The sequence below is a fragment of the Galeopterus variegatus genome, unplaced genomic scaffold (genome assembly GCF_000696425.1).
Source record: "Galeopterus variegatus unplaced genomic scaffold, G_variegatus-3.0.2 Scaffold3004, whole genome shotgun sequence".
Taxonomy (NCBI): Eukaryota; Metazoa; Chordata; class Mammalia; order Dermoptera; family Cynocephalidae; genus Galeopterus; species Galeopterus variegatus.
The window spans coordinates 61,706-78,520 of NW_007729115.1; positions in this window are offsets into that span (position 1 = coordinate 61,706).

Below are 16,815 nucleotides of genomic sequence, written 5' to 3' on the forward strand. Positions count from 1 at the left end.
TTTTTTTTAGTCTGAATATTTTGCTTGTATGCAAAGGTTTTGAAATATTGAATAGTGCTATAGCAACATGAGGTGAAATTAATACAGAGTGAAAATACTGAAAACCCGAGGGGCAGTGATAAATCTTGCAGTCACCACCTTGCCACACTTATCCTTACATGTCAGTGTTTCCTGGGGGTTTATTTTCCAGTCTTCATCCTTATGCAGACTTATTATTATTATTATTATTTTATGCAATGGCAATTACATTCAATTCTGTTTTCTGCTTAGCATTGCACCATAACTATTTTTCCATGCTGTTACACAGGCCTCATAATCAAGTTCATGGGCTGTGTAATTCACTGGCTAGATTTATCATAGTTTATTTAAACTTTGCTATTGGCCATTTCAGTCACATGATGCTATTAAAAATGGAATGAGTAACACTGTTAGTGGGAGTGTGAAATGGTACAACCCTTTTGGGAAAACAATTTGGCAATATGTATCACAGGCCTGAAAAATGTTCATTGCCTTAGAACCAGTCATTCCACTTCTGAGAATCTCTCATAAGGAAATAATCCAAAGTACAGACTGGGATTCATGCACCTACATCAAAACTTTATGTATAATAGAGAAAAACTCGCAACAGCTTAAGTGTTTGAACATAGGGGAAGCGTTATGTAAATGATTACATACTGCTTATTGGAATATTATGCAGCCATTAAAATGTTGATGAAAATTTTATAAAAGGAAAATGCTTACGTTATGATTGAAATAAGCAAAATATAAGGTTGTATTTATACTATGATCCCAGCAGTGTAAAAATAAGCTATTAAGTATGCATAGAAAAAGGTTGCAGGGGAACACACCGATATGTTAACAGTGGGTACTGAGAATAGGAAGGAGTGACTTTATTTTTCTTTGAACTTTTCAAGTCTTTTTTTCCAAACCTTTATTTTGTTCTGATAGAAAATTAACACATTCATTGAATAAAAACTACAAGCATCAAAGAAATGTAATGTAGACAGTTGACCCTTGTTCATTGCCCTATTTGTATTTATTTAACACATACGTTTCTAAAACCAACTTAGTGCAAGAATGTCAGATGAAACTATTTTTGAAGCAGTTGTACACATTCCTCTTTGTCTTGTAGAATTTTTTTTACTTTTTTTAAAAAAGTGTCTTAAGACAACTTAAATTCTACATAATGCAATTTTTTGTCAGTCACCATATGGTATCTGAATTTTTCTTTACAAGAAAGAAGAGGAAGATGAGGTTAGCTACCAGGAAAATTTAGCCGTGTTTATGCTCATTATCGACTAGGCGTTACTATCAAGTCCTGAATCTCTTGGACGTGCAGTAAAATCAGGTTGTTAACCAAGGCCTTGTTATTCTACATAATTCATATTGATTCCAAATTATTTTTTATGAGAAAGTTAAAATAGAAAACCTCTCTATTTTTACATTTTCCAAATGTTCTATCTGACCAAATATTTATTTTATAATAATTAGAACAATCTTTAAAACACACAGACACAGGCTGGCCTGTTAGCTCAGTTGGTTAGAGCACGGTGTTATAACACCAAAGTCACAGGCTCGAATCCCTGCATTGACCAAAAAATACCAAAAAACCAAAAAACAGCACACACACAGACATGTAACGAGTTCTTCAAGACAGGGAGGATTTAATAAATTATGTTACATCCATTCAACAGAATAGTGTACAGTTGTTAAAGATAATGATACAACTCCATATTAATTGACATTGATAACGTGTTTGCAATATGTTAACCAAGTGATAAAAAGCAAACTATAAAACATATGCAATATGGTCCTAGTTTGTAAATATGGCCAGTATAACATACAAATAATACTTGTATAACATTCTAGAAAGAGATTCCTCAAAATACAATAGTTGTTGGGCTGGCGGTTAGCTCAGTTGGTTAGTGCAAGTTGTTGATAACACCAAGGTCAGGGTTTGATCGTTGTACCCGCAAGCTGCCAAAACAAAAACAGTAGTTATCTCTAGGGGATAGGAATATAGGTCATTTTCATTTTATTTTTATTTGTTTGGATTTTTAAAACTTGCTAATTGAACATTCAGTATTTATGTACTTTAGGAAATAAATTTTAAAATTCCTTCAACTTCATTAAGGAAAAAAGCAGGAGAAGCAAGACAGGATTTTGCATGAGAGATGAGCTGTTGAAAAAAATTTAACCCAATCTATTTTCACTACATGATTTCCATTAAGGCCCTCAGGGCTTAGCTACTTGCTTCTGCCAAAACTAAGCTACCTGCTTTTTTCTCCCATCTTCCCCCTTTCTCACCCTATTTGTGCTACTCTGAATCTCATTATCAAGGCCTCGATGGAGCATCACTTTCTCCAGGAAGCCTTCTTGGACCTCCCTCCCTCCACTAAGGTGCAAATAATATCTTCTATGGAATTTTTACAGTGCTAGACTGATTCTTTAAGTCTCTTATCACTGTTTCATACATTAGGAACATATAAGATACTAAGACATATTATTTAAGATATGAAGATAGACACTAGAGTTCCTTCAGCACCATCGACACTAGAGTTCCTTCAGAACTTGGTTGTATGAGCTCTCCATTTCTGCCTCTCCCACACCACATGGGGCTTGATGAGTAGTAGCGGGTGCACAATCAAACTTTGCTAAAGAACTGAAGCATCGACACAGGATCCTACACTAGAGTTCCTTCAGAACTTGGTTGTATGAGCTCTCCATTTCTGCCTCTCCCACACCACATGGGGCTTGAGTAGTAGCGGGTGCACAATCAAACTTTGCTAAAGAACTGAAGCATCGACACAGGATCCTTTCTTCTCCAGGAGAAAGAGTTTCACAGAGATGATATTCACAAATAAACATGCACTAGTGAAAAAAGTCACCACCATTGAAGAACCAGGGATTGCAAAAGGCGCCAATTTCTCTCAGTCTTTTCAATATCCCCTTGAAGGAGATGTTATTAGCCCTTAATTTACAGGTGAGGAAACTGAGGCTGAAATTTGCACAGCCAGTGAAACGGGCAGATGGGCTTTAAATCTATGTCTGTCTGATTCCACAACCCTTGTCCTTTACACGAGGCAGGAGAGGTGACTCAGGAAATAGGGTCATAGGTCTCCCTTTTCTGAGGCAAGTGTCCTTTTATGTCAGGTAGCTAATGAAGATGCCTGTTTCATTTATTATTGTCTGGCTATCTTCTGTGCTGGATTCCACATGTAGGTCAACTGGAGAGGGCACGGCATTTTCTTTCCTTTTTTTTTTTTTTAATAACAGGATGTTGGCACCTATCTGCCCAATTAGGGATTTAATTTCTCTTCCTTAGTCCACATGCTAATGCCTGTGTCTGACCAACGTAACCCCTCCCCTGAACAATATTAAACAGATCAGGATGATTTCCTGCTAACGAACACTGAGAAATGATCATCCTTTCCTTCTCTTGTCTTTCCTGAGCACATCTGCTGAATGTTACCAGGCAGAGACACTGCGAATTCAAAAGATACAAGAGGAGCAAGCCCAGAGAGAACGTTGCATGGGAAGAACTATCAAAACAGCTTAACTCAGAACTCATTTACTTAAAAACATTTACAGTTGATTTTCATTATTTGCGGCAATTACGTTCTATAAAGTTGCCGTGAACACTGAATTAGTGGGTGTCAAATCTTTGCTCCCAGGGGAAATACAGGTTTAGGTCCTTTTGAGTCTCTGGTCACAACATTTTCATCTACCAATCAACGCATAACCATGTTGTATGTGTGTTTCTGTTTAAAGACACCTTGTTTAATATATTTTGTTGATTCATTAACATTGAATTTACGGCCAATTGCACTATACCTCATGCCTGAATGGAGCGTATCTAACACACATATTTTCTCCATAAGGCACATCATAAACTTCTTGCTCGTAGGAGCAATAGACAGCACTTCAGCACTATGCTTGGGGCCATTTTAAGCAGTGAAATCACCAACAAATGACACAAACATGCAAAAAACGTGGCACTACATAGGCTCTGAAAAGGACACTTGTTTGTAGTTTAAGAGATGAATCAAGAAGACAGAGCATCATCTCATTCATCCTTGGCTGGGAACGTGTGTGGGTGACAAATTTTTCCCTACTCTTTGAATATCTGTGATTGACCATGAAAGAACCGTAAGTATTGATTTGGGGTTACAAATAAATTTTAGTGAGTTGGTGAATTTGTAAATACAGAATCCTTGAATAATGATGATTGACTGTACTTCCATCAATGACAACTTTTGAATTAGACAGCTGTTAACTTTTTGATATTTGCAAGGCTGGTCTAAGATAAACTTTCAACTCTAAGAAGATAATGTTCCCTTCAGTTTCCTAGGCATGGACTGAGATCCCAAGTCTGGGTAACTAAGAGAAGGGGAACAGGAGATTTCTTCCTTTTACTAGCCTCTTCCTATTCCCTCTTTCCCAAATTCTTCTGAGAGAAATCATATTAAGGTTAAAGACAAGGAAAACAATAGTGTGTGTAAAGCTTCTGGCCACCCAAGACATTAAAAAATGAGCTATAAATCAAGGGAACACAATGTCTGCACACTCTGTAGCTTCCCAGAAAATCTAGGCCAGACAACCACAGGGGGTTGTTGGGGGAATGGGGGTTGGAGGATAATTTCTCACACTCCGTCAGTGCATTAGTCCGTTTTTATGTTGCTATAACAGAATACCTAAGACCTGGTAATTTATAAAGAAAGAGGTTTATTTGGCTCACAATTCTGGGACTGCTGCATCTGGTGCGGGCCTCAGGCTTGCTTTTACTTATGGTGGAAAGTGGCAGGCAGCTGGTGGGTGCAAGATCACATGGCCAGAGGAAGCAAGGTGGGGGTAGGTGCCAGAGTCCTTTGAACAACCAGTTCTCGTGGGAACTAATAGAGCGAGAACTCACTCTGAGAACTCACTTGCTACCCCGCCCCCCCCAGGGCATTAATCTATTCATGGGGGATCCTTCCCCATGACCCAAGCACCTCCCAACACTGCCATATTGGGGATCAGATTTTGACATGAGCTTTGTGGGGGACAACATATCCAAACTCTGTCACCCAGTGCTAACAGTCTCTGCAATAGGCTCCTATTTCTTTTCTTTTCTTAACTTCTCAATATACATTATAGTCGATTTTCATGGCCCTTTACCCGTTCTTCTTACCCACTCCCTCTCTCCCCTCCCCCCTATGTCATATCTGTTCACTTGTCTTAAAAAGATCAAGGAATTGTTGTGATTATTGTGTCTTCTTCCCTCCCCTTTGTTTGTTTGTGTGTTTATTTATTTATTTTTAGCTCCCACAAATAAGTGAGAACATGTGGTATTTGTCTTTCTGTGCCTGACTTATTTTACTTAATATAATTTTTTCTAAGTCCATTCATGTAGCTGCAAATGATAGTATTTCATTTTTTTTTTATAGCACAGTAGTATTCCATTGTGTAGATATACCACATTTTCCATACCCACTCATCTGATGATGGACATTTGGGTTGGTTCCAACTCTTGGCTATTGTAAATAGTGCTGCAATAAACATTGGAGTACAGGTATCCCTTCAACATGAGGATTTCCATTCCTCTGGGTATATTCCCAGCAGTGGGATAGCTGGGTCATATGGCAGATCTATCTGCAATTGTTTGAGGAACCTCCATACCATTTTCCATAGAGGCTGCACCATTTTGCAATGGGGCCTCAGGGATCTAGAGTGGATCTGATCAATTACATTCTACTCCAAAACTCTGACAGCTACAGGAATTACAATATTTTGGCATCTAAGATTATTTCTATTCCCCAAAAGAAAAATCTGTCAGAAGGGATACACCATTTAATGAGAACATAAATGTGAGGGAATTTGAGCCAGGGGTTTTACAGGTATGGTTTCATTGCATTCTGACAATGTAATGGGCACTGCCACCTGCTTGTGTAGCAGAGCGACTGAGTTTCAGAAAGGCTGGTTAGATACCTTGCCCATATTCCTACCACTAGTTCATGGTGGAGCTGTAGTTTATCCATGGTCTGTCTGTTGGTTCATGGTGTTTCCTTGCTCTGGTCCTCTTAGCAACATCCCCTCCCCCACTGCCCTGGTTTTCTAGTTAACTGCTCTTAATCACTTTTCAGATTCTTGAGCAAGCACCAATTCCTCAGGAAAGCCGTTTCAGACCTCTCAGTTTCAATTGTATGTTTATTAATTATTTACTTCACAGTACCTTTCACATGGTAGCTGCTTAAAATTTGTTGATTGAATAAATGAGCTAATACATTTAATGAAATCAGGGAAGGATTTTTGGAGGAGATACACTTTGACCCAGTGGGCTGGGAAGACATTACAGGAGACCAGAGCAAGGAGAGGAGTGGCCTGGCAGCAAAGCTGTAGACAACCTTGAACCTGGAGGGGTGAAGCCTCATGGTGGGGTTTAAGCATTCTGCACAAAGTTGGAATTTGGATAGGTCCCAAGTGAAGGTCACACTGGGGAAAGATTATAGAGGTAGACGGGGATTCCGATAAACTATTTCAGGAAAAAGTCCCTGAATGTCTGGGGGCAGCTGAGCCACATCTAGCTTCTTCTCTGTTTCAGAGGAAAAATTTAACAGGGTTCTGTGATGGGTGCATGTGGTGCTGGGAGGGACAGACAGCAGAAACCATAGTTCAGATTCAAGGTCCAAAACCATATTCCTAGGATCAAGTCCTAGCTCCACCCCTGAAGAGCCCGTGACTTGGGCAAGCCACTCGACCACTTCAAAGCTCATTTCTTTTCTATAAAAAACAAATCGCCAAATTCATTGTGTTGTTGCGAGGATTAAATGAGAGAATATAGCGGGAAGCGCCAGGGATAATGTTCCGCCCGTGGCAAGCACTGAAGAAATGCCAGCTGTTGTGATGAAGACCATCTTCCTCCCTCCTGTCTCTCCTTTCCTTTTTTCCTTCTCTCCCTCTTCCTCCTCTCTTCTGACATTGCCCACAAGAAGATTTTTCAGGAGTCCTGAGTGGAGCTCTGGAACTGGCTCTTGGCATCGGAAGGGCCAAAGGACAGAGCCTGGCTGGCAGGGCATGGTGCAAGGCAAGCTGGTCAAGGCTCATGGCATCTAGTCCCATACTTGGTTCCCGGCAGCTGACAAAAAGATCATTCGTTTTGGTGTCTCAGTTTCTGCCTCAGCATCAGGGGGGGCATAATTCCAGCTGATCAGTATTACCACTATTATGATCTTATTGCCTCAAGTTCTTAATCTCCTCCCAGGAAATAATTTAGCAACTGCTGAGGCCAGTAAGGGGTCAAAGTGAAATCAGATGAATGCCATGGAACACATGGGGAGTTTGAAGCAAAGTCCCCGCCTGCAGCAAGCCCGCAGTGCACTCACCTCCACACAAACACCAGAGAAACAAACGACGCTTAAAGAAGGAAAAACAAACCTGAGTTCACTTGGCTGTGGAGCCTTTTAGGGGACTGAATTACAGTAAATCTAAAAATAAGTCCTGGTGTGCTTTTTCCTTAAATGTGCAAAAGGTTTCTCTGTTCTACCTGCCTAGGGAACAATATAATCCAACAGGCACATTTTGCCTGATTTTGTTGCGTAGCCCAGAAAAGCTCAGGGGAGAAACAGTTCCTGAGATTGTAGCTTGTTGCTTGAAGATCAAACCCAGGGAAAGTTATTTTTATACCTAGTGGATTTTTTTTTTCCTTCTTCTTTCAAGTGCCTGGTATTTATCCTTCCAGTGAGGGGGTTTGTCTTGTTAAACAAAGTAGTTTTTTTTTCTTTCCTTGATTATAAAATAAATACATGTTCATTGTAGATAATTAGAAACTACCAAAAAAAAAAAAAAAAAGAAAGAAAGAAAAATAATGACATCTGTCATTCCAAGATACAGCCATGGTTAATGCTTCACTATAATATTTTCTAGGCCTTTTTCTACACTTCTTTTAAATAATTAAGTCCATATTATACATATAGCTTTGTATTCCACACTTGTGAAGAAATATTTCAAACACATGGCAGAATACATCCACTGAAGGAGGCAAACATCACGTTGAAGGCTGCTCCTTTCTAGTTTATTTATTATTCCCTGGCTTTTCTTGTTGTGTACACATTTAGGTGTCACTAAACAATTTATTTTTTTAATCTGCGTGGTTTCGAGCATAGTTACGTTAGAGCTAAGGAGTGCCAAGAAATCTCCAAGGAGTGGCTACCTGGAGACCCTGGGGGATCACCCCAGACTCCAAGCCCCTCACTGATGATGGTGAGCTGTATAAACAGAGATATTATCATTTCCTATGTGAGTCAAGACATAAAGAAAGGTTGGAAGTCATTTCTTTTTTTTGATCCTTCAAGATTAAGTTCGATAGATTCGACTGTGGTGATGAGTTTAGTTTTAGTTCATTCATTTTTACTGCTGTATAGTATTTTATTGTATAATATATAAGATACAGTACTTATTTATTATCTTGTGGATAGACATTTGGGTTGTTTCTGGTGTTTGGCAATGGCAAATCATGTTTTTGCCAACATTCTTGGGCATATCTTCTGTCCCACCATGTTGAATTCTTAATTTAGGACATATATCTATGCTGGGTCAGAGGGTATGTGCATCCTCAAAAATACCCAAAAATGGCAAATTGTTTCCCATAGTGATTGAACAAATAAATTTAAACTCCTCCTGGCAGGTGTATAAGTGTTCCTCTTGCTCCAGATTCTTGGCAATGCTGGGTGTCATCGGTTTTCTTTTTTTTTTGTTGTTGATTTTTGCCATTTTGGAGGATGCAAATGATATCTCTTGATTTTAATTTACATTTTCTTGATTTCTAATAAGGTTGAGCACCTTTTAAAAACAATATTTATTTTTGCCATTCAAGTTCTCTCCTTTTCTGAAATGTCTATTAATGTCTTTTACCCATTTTTTCTGTTAGGTTGTCTTTGTTGTAACAGTTCTTTGTACACTCTAAGCACTATTCCATGGTCAGAGTCATAAATATTTTCTCCCAGCTTTGGCCTTGGCTTTTCATTTTTCTGTATTGTATTTTGATAACATATCTTGTTGAATTTCTCAATTTGTTAAAGTTTATGGTTTTTGGTGTGTCTTATTTAAGAAATCCTTCCCTACCCCGAAGTCATCTATACATCCTACATTATTTTTAAAAATGGAAAGTTTGGCTTTTTATTTTAGTCAGTAAAATACCTGAAATTGATATTTTGTTTGAAGTAGGGATCAAAATATTTATTGTATCTTCCATCTGGATAATCAATTTCTCAACCATTTATTGAATAGTCCATCATCATCCATTGACCCACAATGCAAATTCTTTTCTATCTTAGGTATCCTTAAATGCATGGGTCTGTTTCTAGGCTCAGTTCTTCCCCAATTAGTGTATATGTGCCTCCACATATCAATATTACACAATCTTAATTTTTATATAGTAAGTTCTGATACTTGGTAGGGCAAGTTTACCTACTTTGTTATTCTTCTAAATTGTCTGAATTACTATTGCTCTCGCTCGTACATTTTCAATTAGGTGTTCAAGTTCTTTGGAAAACACTGCTGGTATTTTGACTTCAAGTGCATTGAATTTGCAAATCAATCTGGGGACAGTTAATGTCGGTATATTTAAAACTTCCTATCCATGAACACAGTTTCTCTTTCTCCTTCCATTGAAATCTTTTCTAATGTCATTTAACACTTTTTAAAACTTTCTTCATAAAGATCTTACACATTTTTAGTAGAATTATTTTTGTTTCCATAATAGGTTGTATTTTTAAAATTGCATTTTTAACTGATAATTGTTGGATTGTGAAAATGTAATCAACTTGTGTTCATTGATAACAATCTTGCTAATTATTCTTTCTAATAATTTATAGTTTCTATTGGTGTTTTTCTACAGATGATCATATACTTTGTGAATAAAGATAATTTTTATACCTTTCTTTTATTTGCATTGTCTAATTGCATGAGTTTGGACTTCTAAAAAATGTCATATTTAAACCAGAATAGCTGCTGCTTTGCTGACTGTAAAGAAAATTCTTCTGTAATTCATCATTAAGTATAATATTTACTTTGGATTTTTGTAAATATTCTTTTTAAAGTTAAAGAAATTGTTTTCTATTTCCAGTTTGCTAAGTTTTTTTTTTTTTTTTTTAATTATGTATTTGTGGTGAATTTTTAAAAAGCTTTTTGTTTGACTACTCACATGTCCTTGTGATTTATCTCCATTAATATGATGATGATGAGAACCCAAATGAATAACTAATTTAAGCCAATTTGGCATTTCTTGGATAAGCCAGATTTGGTCAGATATATTGTTTTTCTTTCAGCCAGTGAGCGCTGTGAGTGCACTGGTCATCCCTATACAGGATCCGAACCCGCGGCGGGAGTGCTGCTGCACTCCCAGTGCCGCACCCTCCCGAGTGCGCCACAGGCTCGGCCCGGGAATTTCATTTTTATATTACTTTTGCCTTGTTTTGATATTAAAGTTGTACTTTACTTATCAAATGAGTGGGAAATTAGTTTTCCTCCTCCTGTTCTCTTCAAGAGTCTGAATTTATCTGTAGGTATCGGTTCCTTGACATTTATTTAGAACTTGCTTTCAGAACCATTGGGCCTGTGAGTTCTTTATGAGATAGTTTTTAATTAAAGATTTAATTTCTTTAACAGTTAATGGAAAATCCAGGTTTTCTAATTACTTTTTAGTCAATTTTGGTAGATCATACTTTCCTTAAAGTTTTCTCATTTGATCTTAGTTTTAAAATTTATTGGCCTAAAGTCATTCATAGTATTTCTTATCTTTTTAAATTTTTGCCCTGTCTGTAATTATGGGTCCCTTTTACTATTCTTAATAGTATTTTTTGAGTCTTTCATGATTTACTTTTTGATCGCTCTCATTCAAAATTTATCAATTTTATTAGACTTCATAAAGAGACCAGCTTTTGACTCTTATTTTTGTTTTCTGTTTCACCGATTTCTGCTCTCATTTTTCTTGCTTTCTTATGTCTACTTTTCTTGGGCTTATTCTGTGGTTATTTTCTAATTTCCAAACCTGGGCTGTGCAGCTCATCACATTTCAGCTTTTCTTCTTTTCTCACCTCAAGTGTTGACTTGGTTGTGTTCAATACATTTCGACATGTAGTGTTTTCACTGACATTCAATTATAAGTATGTTATAATTTTCATTTTAATTTCTTCTTTGATTTTGAACTTGTTTAGACAATGCTCATAAATTTTCAAACCATAAGGTTCTCTGTGCTATCTTGTTTATTTCCAGCTGAATTGCTTTGCGGTTAGAGAATGCAGCGTATATGCTACGCTTGAGAATTTTGTTGGATCTCCTTTATAGTCTGGTAGACAAGATTTCACATTTTAAGTGAAAATCATATATGGATAGCACTTTATATACCTCATCTTGACTCTTCCCAATAAAAATTCCAAATACAAAAGAATATTTATTTGACAGATGAGGAAACTGAGGCTCAGAGAGGTAAGTGGAGGGGGAAGGAGTTAATTCAGGTTAGTTTAACACAAACCTTTTTTCCACTTTATAATTGCTTAGTCAGTCATTTAGAAAATAAAGATTAATAAGATAAAGAGAAAATAATAATAATCTGGGATTCTTAGTAGATATAAATTTGAGGGATTTCTGGGGATTTCCCCTGTGATATTAATTCTAGTTCTTCATTTATTTCTCTTTCCACTCATGAGATCTATTGAGGGATCCCTGGGCTGGGCCCTGCGCTGGACTCTGGACTCAGGCACAAGCCATGTGGCTTTTCTTTGAGAAGTTCTTATCCCCTGACATGCCTGTTAGCATTGGGAAATTATTTATTCTTTTAGTGATATATAAAAAAGAATCTCTTAGAAAACACTTAGAGGAAAATGTTGAATAAATAAAAGTTGCTATTTCTGGGCTGAGTGTTGTGGTGACATTTCCACTATCATTGCTTGTCACTGTTGTGTGTTTTTGCTCCCTGCTTCTTCCAAATCTCTTTCCCTACCTCTTGGTCCCAGGTGCCCCTCTGGGCCCACCTCCAGCTCTTTCACTGTGAAGTTTCACCTGATCCCATCACTGTGGCTGCCCTGTGGGTGCTACCTCCTCCAGAGCTGTATCTCCAGCCCTGACTTTGCCTCCACTTCTGATCTTAAATGACCCTTGACTCTTTGCTGAGGACACCATTTGCCCTCAGCCTTTGGGAGTGAAGGCTGTAAAAATCCCTGAGTCCAGGTGTGGAGGCAGAGGCTGCCTTCTGCTTTCCACTGCCATGCACAGATCCTTGCACACCTGCTCTGTGCAGCTTCCCCTCCTCCCACCCCCTTGCTCTCTGTTTCATAAGCAATTCCACCTCTAGGCCAGGTAGAGGCAGGGTGCTTTCTCAAACAGTAGGAGTCTCAAAGCATCTTCCCAAACAACCTTGCAAGAAAGTTCTCGCCCCTGCTTTACAGGTGAAGAAATTGGAAGCTGAAAATGAAAATTTGGGCTAGCTGGTTAGAGCAAGGTCCAGGGTTTGATCCCTGTACCAGAGACACACACACACACGGTCTCAAAGCATCTTCCCAAACAAACTTGCAAGAAAGTTCTCGCCCCTGCTTTACAGGTGAAGAAATTGGAAGCTGAAAATGAAAATTAGGGCTAGCTGGTTAGAGCAAGGTCCAGGGTTTGATCCCTGTACCAGAGACACACACACACACACACGAAAATTTGTCTAAGGTCTTAGCCAGGGTTGCAAACTCAGCCTATCTTTCCCCCACTTTCTGCTGCCTTAGAAATCTTAAGATTCTGTTGCTGCTGCTACTAAATGGTGACCACAGGTAAGCAGGCAAGTCACTGACTCCTATGAACCACATTTCCTTCACCTTAAAACTGGGGAGACTACCTTCCCTTTCCATAGGATGGCTGGATTTTTCAGAGCAACCAGAAAGCTCTTCTAGAAGACACGTGAACGCAGAATGTCTGGCTAAGAGATCCAACCCTGAGCCCTCCACACACTCTCTGCCCAAAATGGGGTAAACCTCTGAGAGCTGAGCCCCTGTGGGGTCGTCCCTCTGAGTCTGTTGTCTTTGAATGCCTGGGTCCTGGGAAGCAGTTCCTGGAAGGCATTCTTGGCAGGGAAAGCAGCCTTTGCAAAGGGTTGGGAGGAGGAGAGAATGGAGCACTTAGGAAATTGCAAGGCTTTTGTGGCTGGGCCAGGGAAGGTGGGAAGTGGGAGAACTGAGGCAGGCAGGGCCTGGTGTTCATCAGCCGTGCTAAGGAGCGTGGCCATTTGAGGACTACGAGAAGTCAGGGAAGTCACTTTAAGCAGGGATGATGATGATGACAATAATTCTGCTGCTGATAACAGCTAATGTTTATTACGTCTCAGGAATTTCTTCATTAGCTCCTAGTGCACTCAACAACTTTAAGAGGGGGTAGGTACTGTTATTATTCTTGTTTTATAGAGGAGGCAGCTAAGGTCCAGAGATGTTAAGTAACTTACCCAAGGCCACACAGGTGGCCTGTTGGGGACCCAGACATCAGACCCACCCTGTCTGACTCTAGCGACCATTGCCTTAATCATAACTCTCTTCTCATGGTCAGAGCTAAAGTGTTAATTTGCTTGATTTTTTAGTTTTACCTTTAGAAATTACTTTTCAGAAAGATATTTCCATGTGGAGGGTGACAGGAGGAAAAACTGGAAGCAGAGAGTCCAGTCAGAGGCCTTGGTCCAGGCAAAAGACAATGGTGGCCATAATCTGGGAGTGACTTTAGGGTCTGGCAAATCTGAATAGCTTGAAGATGCTAGAATCAAGAGTACATTAATTAATTCATTCAGCAGCTATTTATTGAGTGCCTAAAATGTGCCAGGCCCAGAAATGTCAGGTCTTCATTGGGGGGTGGTCCAGATGGTCGGGGGTCTGTGAGTGAGAGTGAATAGCAGCTTCACCAGGTAAGGAGCACTCTTCCAGAGGTGAAATTGCGGCCTACTTCACCACCCGGGGCAGCAGGAGCTGAGGGGAGATTACTGGAAGGTTCCCATCCTGCAGGTGGGAAGCAAGACCATCCTGCACACAGGGCCTTCTGCAGTTCCGTCTGGCTATGATGGGCTCCCTTTGGGCTGGGGATGAGGTTTGCCTTGGCTCGATTCCTCATTAATTACCCTTGAAGGTAATTCTATAAATGCCGGTAATGACCAGGAGTTAATTTCTCTCTCTTTCCTGTCTGCCTCACTCCTTCAATTTTTTTTTTCTTTAATGGGCCATCCAAGCTTGTTGGAATGTTTACCAATGCAGGATAGTTAGAGATGTAAATAAATGAATTTACCTTGTCTAAAGGATCTGGAGATAGAATTAAGGTGAGGGGAGTAATTTACAGGTGAATAATTACTTGGAAACCTCAGCAGGGAGACTGCTGGGGTTCTCTAATTATTTATCTTCTCCCAATTTTCTCTTCTTTGAACTGCTAGCATGGGGGTGGACGGGGGTGGCACAGGGAGACGGAGATGTTATTTTGGATTTCCCCTCTCGATTGTGAAATACCTTTCAGGGAGGGCCTTGCCAGCCTGCAGGGTTGGCCAACCAAGCCCTTGGTGATTTGCAGGGCACTTTCACCCATGACTTCATTCGGATCCTTTCGTGCGCTCTCTGAGGTGGACGGCATTTCTAGCTCTGTTTATGGATGGGGAGACTGAGGTTTCTATGGGTGAGGTCATTCCCCATAAGCCACGTAACCAGTAAGTGGCATATAGTGTCTTGGACCCAGGTTTCTGACTCTCCGCTGCCCTACAGCTGCCTGCAGGGCTTCCCCACCTGCCTGGCTGCCTTCCTGCCCCCTCCCAAACACCCTAAGCTGCCGTGTTCCTCCTGCATGAAGCCCGAACGCTCTTTGGTGAACAACCTGCTTCTTCCCTGCAGGCTCCTGGCCGCGCCCCTTCCTTACGCAGCTCATTTTCCATTTTAAGATTTCCTGTTTGAGCTAAAGGGCAAAGATCTCAGCAGTATCAGCCTGGAGCCCGGCTTCTGTGTGTATAAAGGGGAGCCCTGGCCCCTGCCCTCTGTTTGTCCACTGGCCTTATCGACGGATCCCAAGTTCCAAGTTCACAGGCTCCAGTTCCTTCCCGATTTGCTGGGTAAAGTCCGGCCCTTCCGTGCAGGCGGCCGGGGCGGGTGGCCAGCCTGGAGCCAGCGGTCATTTATGGCCGGGCAGTGCTTCCGTCCTGCGTGGTGAGCCACTGGCTGTAGCTGACAGACAGAGGAGTGGATGGACAGACATGCAGATTTGGGGGTGCCTTCTCTCTCCCTTCTTTCCCTTTGCCCTCTGCTCGGGGCTGGCTCATCTGGGGCTCTGCTGGCTTGGGCAGTCATGTGACCCTGTGAGTAGGACCAGCCAGGGAGGAGGTGTGTGCTCCCTCAAGCCTCCTTGACACTGAAGATCTTCTTTAGGGATCCAGTGGGCCCTCCAGGCTGCCCATACACTCACACTCACACACATATTCATTCACAAGCACACACTGTTGTATAAAACTACGGATCTCCACAGCCACAAGAGACACTTGCCCAGGGAGAGACACTTAACTGGTGCCATTTCTATAGGGGATAATAAGAGCTATCTCACTGGAAGAACAGCGTGTTGGTTCCAAGGTCCTTTCATCTCCTGCATCTCCTCTGATCTGTAGGACAATCAGGAGTCGTCCAGATAGTTACTGCCGCCGTTTTACAGATGAGCAAAGGGGGATCAGAATCAGTGGCTTCATTTAACCCTCCCTTTATGCAACAAGAGTTTGTAGGGAGCTCACATCTATCAGGTGCTGGGGATTGAGAGGTAACTTAGGTGCAGTCCCTCTTCAGGTTGCTCAGGAAGGCAGTTATTGCAAGGCAGGGGACAGAATGTCCGAGGGAGTACCCTGGGGTGCAGTGGGAGCAGGGAGTTGGGGTGCGGGTGGGGCTCAGGAAATACTTCTACAAGGTTTGCCCAAAACCCCAGCGAAGCCAGGAGAAGGGCTGTGGCTCTCTTGGTGGTATTCACGGGACCTCCCCACCTGCCAGAATCCATGCACAAATTACACATAAGGGTCCCAATACATAGACTCCCACAGGACTACAAATCTCTGTCCAATAGAATGTTGGCCCCCCTGACACCAACGAGGGGCTACATCTGCTTAGTGAACTAACTGCTTTATCTCCATGGCCTAAAGTGGAGTCTGGCCTAAGGCACTTGATAAATATTTGCTGTTGAATGAGCAGACACAAACTACACGTACACACACACATACACACATGACACATGCCACTCTGCATCACAGAACTGCAGAATTACAAGCTGAAGAAAGCTTCTAGAATAGTATTGATTGCTAGCTGGGAACATGGAGACCTGACCCTGGGTCTCATATGCATGCCCTAAAATCCATGGGACTAAGTGTTGGGGCCTCCAAGTTCTGGTCTCATTTACAACAGCTCCCACTTTTGTGTGACCTTATTTTCCTCCACTGCACTATAAGAAGGCCCCGTCGTCTGCCCTCAGGAAGCCCCTCTCCTGCTCTCACATTTGGTGAGTCTGGGAATGGTTAAGGGGTACTCGCTGAAATGTCTCCAAGCTGAGGAGACTCCCCTTTCCACTATCAGAAGGCAAGCTTCGGGCCGGCCCGTGGCTCACTCGGGAGAGTGCGGTGCTGATAACACCAAGGCCACGGGTTCGGATCCCATATAGGGATGGCCGGTTCGCTCACTGGCTGAGCGTGGTGCTGACAGAAGGCAAGCTTCTGTCCGGTCTTTCTTGCCAGCCCCTGTGGCCAGAAAGTTGCCTGGCTTGTGGTCACAGCTGCTGGCCGGCTGGGCTGCTGCCCCTCCACCCGCCTGCATGCCC